The sequence below is a fragment of the Balaenoptera acutorostrata genome, chromosome X (assembly GCF_949987535.1).
Source record: "Balaenoptera acutorostrata chromosome X, mBalAcu1.1, whole genome shotgun sequence".
Classification (NCBI taxonomy): Eukaryota; Metazoa; Chordata; class Mammalia; order Artiodactyla; family Balaenopteridae; genus Balaenoptera; species Balaenoptera acutorostrata.
This window is the reverse complement of record NC_080085.1, coordinates 118,904,101-118,912,453: the sequence shown is the minus strand read 5'-3', so window position 1 is coordinate 118,912,453 and position 8,353 is coordinate 118,904,101.

Here is an 8,353-nt window from a genome sequence, read left to right as displayed (position 1 = left end):
TGTTCTCCCCAAACCTGAATGACTATCTAATTAATAAGGCCAATTATGGGGATTTTACAAAAATTAAAGCTCATTTGAATTGTATGACTAAAGAGATAAGAGCTTTTCTTTAAAAATCAGAACCAAAAAAATGCTAAACTCTGGAAGGTTTATACTGTTGTTGTTAAGATGATTCCATTTGCTTATAACTTAAAAAGAACACAGCATATCAACTGGGAGACAGGCTTTCTATGAAGGAACAGCTACAGATATTATTTCATTTCCTGTCCACAGACATTTGAAATAGCTTAGAAAACACATAATATTGTTCAATTTGTGGTAAATGGTAAAACTCTTACGTTCGATTTTTTGTTGTTGTTACATTTGGATCAAAATGATAACAGATATAGAGAAATCAGATAATGAGATTCTGGAAATTAAGCTGACTTTGTGGCAGCAGAAAATAACTTATCTCTATTTTCATTTTGTTTTTGCTATGAATGACTTCCAACTCAGATGCAAGGATTGTGTAAGCAAAGCCAAGGGCAGGAATAGAAGGAAGGCACATTCGTGCCCAGCTTCCTGGCATCCATAAAGGTTCAGGCTCCTTGGAGTGGCCACTCAAGATCTAGCCCAGTTTCACACTTTCTTCCTCATCCCATCTCCTCTCCCCCATCTCCTGACAGACGTTATGCTCCAGCAATGACGAGTTACCTAAAATTTTACAAACTTGCTCCATGTCTTTGAACATATTTACCCCTCATTTAGAATGGTCTTCCCACCTTAACCACCGTGTCTTCCAGGCAAATTCCAATTAATCCCTTTGGATTCTACTCAGGCATGACTTTCTCCTCTGTCAGATCTTCCTAGATTCCACTTCCCCATAACATCTCCATGACTCTTTCCGTTACTTATACATCTGTCTTTGCACGCATCATCCTATACTGTAATGACCTATCAATATTTACATTTCTGTATCATACATTTCTGTGTCATATATCTTGTGCTTAACATAGTACCTGGCACATAGTAGTCACTCAAGAAGTGTTTTTTAAATAAATTAAAGAATGGACGCTTGGACAGATGAATGAATGAAGGTATATGATCTTATTTTCCTAGTTCTTGATCAGCATCATAGAAAAAAGTAATTTAGAGTATGAAAGGGATAACTTTAGAGATTACTTAACCAGTCTCCCACTCATGCAAGCATCCTTTCTACAGCATCTCTACCAAAGGCTCAACTAACTTCAACATCTCTAGGAAGCAGCCGCTACTTTCTGAGTAAATGTATTCTATTTTTGGATAGTTTTCATTTTTATAAGGTTTTGTTTATTTGTACTGTTTATCTGAAATTTGCTTTCTTGCAATTTCTATCTATTTAGTCTAGACTTTGCTTCTGTAGTTACACAAAACAAGTGTACTATCTCTTCCATTGTCAAATCTTGTAAGAGTCAGCATGGGTTAGCTTAGTTTTCTCTCCAGGCTAAACATATAGTTACTTCAACCCTTTCTTGTTCGTTATGTTTTCTAGACCTCTCTTCAGCCTGGTCACTTTCCTAGGTATATTCTACTAATGTTACTCCTAAGATGCAATATCTACACTTAAACCTGAAGAGTTTTATTACTTACTGCACATGTACACTATTAGTTTGAGAAGCTAATGTCACAGGAAGCTGTCTTCCCTATCACTCCTACCACTAATTCACATTTCTGGAGTTCCCACTGCCTTCAGAGGGAGATTCTACTTTTTATTTCACATCTAGAGGGTGATCTGTTCAATATGGTGAGTATGGGTTTATGGTCTGATGAATAAGAATATTTCACAAAGGAAACAATAAACAAACTGGTGCAAGAGATCAGGACAGCATTATCTTAATGCACAAACTGGGTCTTCCAGGCAAGCTGACAATTACTTTCTGAACTGTCACTAGCTCAGTATATATAATAGAAGATGCGGATGGGGTAAAGGGCAAAGCTTTTAGCAATGTTGTTATGTGCAGATTCAGTCTAAAGAGATAACTCCACCTTGCACCTCCACACGTGGACATACAAAATGATTGCTTCAGTCCTCTTTGCCAGAGAGCACTGGTAAATGATGCAATAGTGCTACCAAGGTCAGATGAAAGCTAAGAAACAGTTGGATCTCGACTGGATCTGGCCATCCTGTCCTTGTAAATGTTAACATGAGCAAGAGGCTCTTCAGCAACAGATTAAAAGACAATTACCACACAGCTTCTTCTTTTAGGAGACACATTACATAATACCCACCTAGGTGGGCAAAATGAGATCTCCTGGCACCAACCCTAGATCTCATCTTTTCATGTCAAGCTCTTCCACAATCTCACATGGCCACTTTGACTTCAACTTTGCTGACAAGGAAAAAACAGGAAAGTCCCATGCAGAGAAAGACACAGACTCCTGTCTTGTCATAAAGCACTTTTAATTAGTTACCTGGATCAAAAAATAATTCTCACAGTCCTATTCTATATTCTATGCATATTGACTATTAAAGGTCTACATAGGGAACCTTAGCCTGAATTCAGTAATCTCACACACACACATGCACACATACACACGTACGCACGGACATGCATACACGGGCTCAGCATTTTAAAACAGTATTGGGTTTGTCTTGAGGATTTTGATTCTAGGAAGTTCCATAGGCTTGCCTCAGTCAATCTATTCCCCCACATATATAAGATGAATGTCTCCCAAACCACACACCGCTCACTGAATACTGATAAAACATAGCCATAGTTCAAGGCGAACTTCTATAATCTTACATTTACAAAGATCACAGAGAAAAGTCTTGGATTCCTCACAAACACAGTAAATCCTTTACTCTCTTCTTTCTTGTGGGTTAAAGTACCAGTTGGTGTGAGAATCAGTGGCCTCTATCTGCTGGTATTTCTTCTGTAGACATGAAGTATTAAATATCTGCTTTCTCATTCTTTCAGTTTCAGGGAGAAGAATTTTTTTCAGAAACAATTCTATGAAATAAAGCAAAGGAGTTACTATTGATGAGATTTCATATTAATCAACTTGTAGCAATTGTTTAACATGCTATGGTCAGTTAATAAATGCAATATTCAAAAAATGAAGAAAAGGGGCTTCCCTGGTGGCGCAGTGGTTGAGAATCTGCCTGCCAATGCAGGGGACACGGGTTCGAGCCCTGGTCTGGGAGGATCCCACATGCCGCGGAGCAGCTGGGCCCGTGAGCCACAATTACTGAGCCTGCGCGTCTGGAGCCTGTGCTCCGCAACAAGAGAGGCCGCGATAGTGAGAGGCCTGCGCACCGCGATGAAGAGTGGTCCCCGCTTGCCACAACTAGAGAAAGCCCTTGCACAGAAACGAGGACCCAACACAGCCATTAATTAATTAATTAATTAATTAATTAAAAAATAAAAAAATAAAAGAACATTTAAATAACCAAAAAATCTTAAAAAAAAAATGAAGAAAAATGTTCACTTAAAATGATACTAAAAATTTTACTGATCTTAAGTGTTTACAGAAACTTAGAGCCAGAAGGGGCTATCATGATTTAATTTAACCTGGAACACTAACAATTGCTTATATTTCCCAATCACTATGTGCCAGGCACTGTACTCATCATCTACATGTATTTTCTTATTTAATTCCCATGAAACACTATGAGGTAGATATTGTTATTATCTCCATTTCTCAGACAAGGAAACTGAGGCCTAGAGAGGTTAAGTGACTTTTTCAAATCCACACAACTGGTAAGTGGAAGAACTGCCTCTTAACTTCTGTCCTGTCCTGTCTTTTTAATTCTAGAGAAAGAGAAACTGAAGCCCAGAGATGATCAGCTATTTTTTCTAGGTTGTACAGCTACCCAGTGGCAGAGTCAGGGCTATAAGCCTAGCCTCCTGACACCTAATCTAGTGCCCTTTCTATGGCTTCCAGCCTCTAAGCTCTTCAGGGAGATAGAACATGTTCCTGACAGTTAAATCAATATTCTTTGTTCAACAAAAACTAAAAACAAAAGCCAAGCAGGAAGTCACCTTGGTTTTGTCTTGCAAAGCTTATTCATTAAAAGAAAAAAGGAAAATCTTCTGTCCCTTAAAATAGCCCTTTCTGGGTACACTGCTGCATAATGGGCATACTCAGGCAAATGGAAGCGGGTCGATAGTAGGGTACAGAACAGCCGTCTTTGTGCAGAAAATGATTCAATAGACTTGAGTTCATTGGCTGCTTTAGGCACTGGTTACATGGTACATCCATTACTAGGGAAAAGCTAAGAGCAGTTTCAAATATCATTCTCAATAAACCCAGAAAAAATATTATCTATTAAAAATAAGAAAATGTATTTTGGCTGCTGTTCTAGATGCTTGAATGCTGGTCGATATTTAAGTAAGGCAGAGTGAGGTTCTTTGGAAGGGATTTGAATACGTGTTTCACATAAGCCTGAAGTCAACACTTAGTTGCTGGGTTTATCCAAGGTTGGTGCAGGTCTCGAATGAAAATCAATGAATTGGGTTTCAGATTGAATATCTAATGGTTTCATATTGTGTTGGATTTGTCCTCCCATTTATCTCCTGGTCCATGCTTTGCAGTCTCTCGGCACCAAACACAGATCATAGCATATAGTAGGTGCTCGATAATTGCTGATTCAATGACTGATGGGTGGGTTTGGCTCAAATTACCAAGGTTCAAAGGCTGGACCCCGCTTTTTAGAAGGACTTGAGAAACATAAAAGAGGACATAAAGGAGATATCTGCTCTTCTGTGAGGCTCTTTGAATGAAACAGAAGAAAGTTTGCAAGTATTATTTGCTTCTTCTTGCGTTGTTTTTTCCCTCCATACACTGGGTAACTGCAGCTCCAAGCAGATCTGTGTATAGTACTCTGTCCTTGGCTCCAGATATGAAATCCTGAGATTTCAATTATAATGTGTGAGATGATTAACCCTATGTCACAATACGGTTTTGGGAAAACTGTAGCATGCACTTTGCCAAGTTCACAATGATATAGAAGTGCTCGCCACCCACCCCCAACACACACACACACACGCACACGCACACGCACATACACACACACACATACTGGCTAGCTATAGAGCCAGCAGGGCCATAGGTAGTCCTAATTAAGGAAGGAAGCCTCTTCCAACTAATGTTAATCTGTCTTCACTCAAGGGCAGAAAGCGGTCAGGGAGAAGCTCATCTCCTGAGATAGATGGAAACAGCAACTGAGCCCTTTGGCACCATCCATTCTTCATCTAGATGTCCCCTTGGTTCAGTCTTCCATAAAGACATTTCCTGCACATCACTTATAAACTTGAAAGGGAGGCAATTGATCAGAGGAGTTGTTCCAATATTCCAGGGAGGAGAGCTGGATTTAAAATAACCTTAAAATCTACCCGCAGCTGCCCATTTCTCAGGGCTGTTTTGAGAAGAAAAGGTCAGTGATGAAACCTTAAAGCAAGTAAATATTACCTTGCTTCCAAAGAGTTCATACATTAATTCCTTGAATTTTATTGCATAGAAGCAATAAAACAATGCTTTAAAAAAAAAAACTAGTAAATGTCAGAAGTACAGACTTCCCTGGTTTTCCTGGCACTCCTCTCCCAGCCTCTTTAGACATTAACCCAGCAAGGCATGCTTTGAGGCTTTGCCCTTTAAACTCTATACAGAAATGAAGAAAATCTCTGGGTTCTTGGGGCTACCAATTTAGGGACAAAGGGCCAGCTTATAAGGAGGGGTTGGTAGACTGAAGGAAAGCGTGTGAGACTGGGGATTAAAAAGGGTCAGTCTTGGCTCTGCCACTTTCTACTGTGTGCTCTTCAACAGGTCAACTGCCCTCTCTGGGACCCAGTTTTCTCTTCTATAAAAGGAAGGAGGTTGGGATAGATGCTTTCTGAGGTCCCTTTGAGGGTCAACAATTTATGATTCGTCATCATTTCTGACTTTCTTATGATGATGGAACAAGAAAAGCAAATGAAATAAAAATAGTTTTATTTGTAGCAAGATTACCAATTTCCAGAGAGTTGGATATGAACCAGCACTATCATAAATTTCTATGAGAAAAGCAGAAGCTGTTTGTTTGGCATTATAACCGCAAAAACATGTGCTAATCAAAATGTCATTTCCCCTAATTAAAGCCTTGGCAAAAAAAATCCAACTGCAGCCAAAATTGCCTGGCATCAGAGAGTGTGGGTTGGAGTAGTGGAAAGCCTGTATAGGGTTGGAGTTTGGAGTTCAGAGTTCAAATTATGGCTCTGCCACTTACTAGCTGGGTGACTTTGGGAAAGCTGCTTAATCCCTCTAGGACTCAGTTTCCTCATCTGTAAAATAATGTCCATATGTTCAGATTGTTGTAAGAATTAAATCAGATAATGTACCTAAATACCCTGGCAAGTAGCAGATGCTCAATGAATTCGTCTCTTCCTCTTCCTACCTACTCCCCCAATATAATTCATAGAAAACTCAGTTCCTGCTCTTCAGAAATGTATAATCTAGCGATCAAATCAGCAATAATACACTTGAGAACAATTAGATAAGAGTGTCAGACAGCAGATGAACGGTAAAGACCCGAAGGGGTTCCAAAAAGGCTAACGTGGTCATGTAAGCTTCTTAGAGGAGGTAGGATTTATAGACGATATCTCATTTTCATCTTTGCATTTTAAAAATGTATGAAGAGAGATTTTTGTTCTAAATGTACAGATGAGGAAATGAGCTCAGAGAAGGTAAGTGACTTGTCTGAAGTCACACAGCTTATAGTGGGAAGAACTGGGACTTGAATCCAGGTTTTCTGGTTCCAGGTGCAGTGCTTTTTTCAAAGCCAAGAGGCTAAGCCTGGATAGGTAGAGAGGATTTGGTTAGGGAGAGAGAGTATGAGGCAGGAGGTACAGCAGGAAAAGAGATACAGATATAGCAATGTTTGCCATCAGAGCAGAACTACCTCACCTTCTCACCACCAATTGCATCAACCCAGATGCACCCACTCTGCCTTCCTTCTTGTAGTAATAGGTAATATGCTCTTTCTTTTATCCAAGTTCAAACACTAGATTCCAGCTCATCTCACCTTTTTAAGGGTTCTGTGCCTGCAACTTTCTTATTTCTCACTTCTCAATTTCTCTCCCTATTCACAGAAAAACTTTTCAGAATGGTTGTCTCTAATTGCTATCTTTATTTCCTCACTTCCTTTCCTCTTTTCTCAGGCTCCCAATTCCACCACTCAGCTGAAATGGCAATTATCAAGGCCAACAACGGCCTCTATCTTTGCCAAATTCAATGATCCTTCTCAGTTCTTATCTTTATTCATGTCTCAGCAGTATTTGACATGGCTGATTACTCCTCCCTTCTGAAACCTCCTTCTTCCTTAGTCCTCTAGAAATTCATGTTCTCAGGCTTTTTCCCTTATTTGGCTGCTACTCCTCAGTCTTCTTTGCTGGCTCCCCTTTCTTCTTTGCCTGACTTCTAAATGTTGGAGTATGAAGGCTCAATTCTTGGCCCTTATTATTCTGAATTGTGTCCTCCCAAATTCATATGTTGAAGCTCTAACCCCCAGTACCTCAGAATGTGACTGTGTTTGGAGATAGAACCTTTAAAGAGGCGATTAAGTTAAAATGAGGCCTTTGGGGTGGGCCTTAATCCAATCTGACTGGTGTCTTTATTAGAAGAAGAAATTTGGACACATAGAAACGCCAAGGGCACACATGCACAGAGGAAAGGCCATGTGAGGACACAGCAAGAAAGTGGCCACCTACAAGCCAAGGAGGGAGGCCTCAGGAAAAACCAACCCTGCCGACACTTTGATCTTGGGCTTCTAGCCCCCAGAACTGTGAGAAAAGAAATGTCTGTTATTTAAGCCACCCAGTCTATCATATTTTGTTATGGCAGCCCTAGCAAACTGATACAGACATCTTCTCTTCTCTGTTTTCAGTGTCTATATTCATCATCTTTCTGATTTCATCTAGTCCTATGGCTCTAAATACCATCTATTTGCTGACAAGTCCCAAATTTATATCACTAGCCTACCCATTCCTTACAGCCAACTATCTATGCCACATCTCCAGTTGGAGGTCTAAGAGAGATCTTTAACTTAACCTGGCAAAAACAATATTTTCTTACTCCAAGACCCATGCTTTTAACCATTGTATTAAATTAGAGCTATTTCCTTATACACCTCTATTAATGTGAGCTGTGACTGCATTATTAGTTTTTCCTTTGGTCTATTTGTTTTTGTTCTTATCAAAATACTGGTGACTCACACTATACTTGAGATATTTTTCACTTGGAGTGCTGTCAGGGCAAATATTCCTCATGATGTACTTTGGCAATTGACTTTTTAAAACGTAAATGCAGTTCTTTCACTTTATCCTTGTTAAATTTCATCTTCTTGGTTTTGACCTATCCT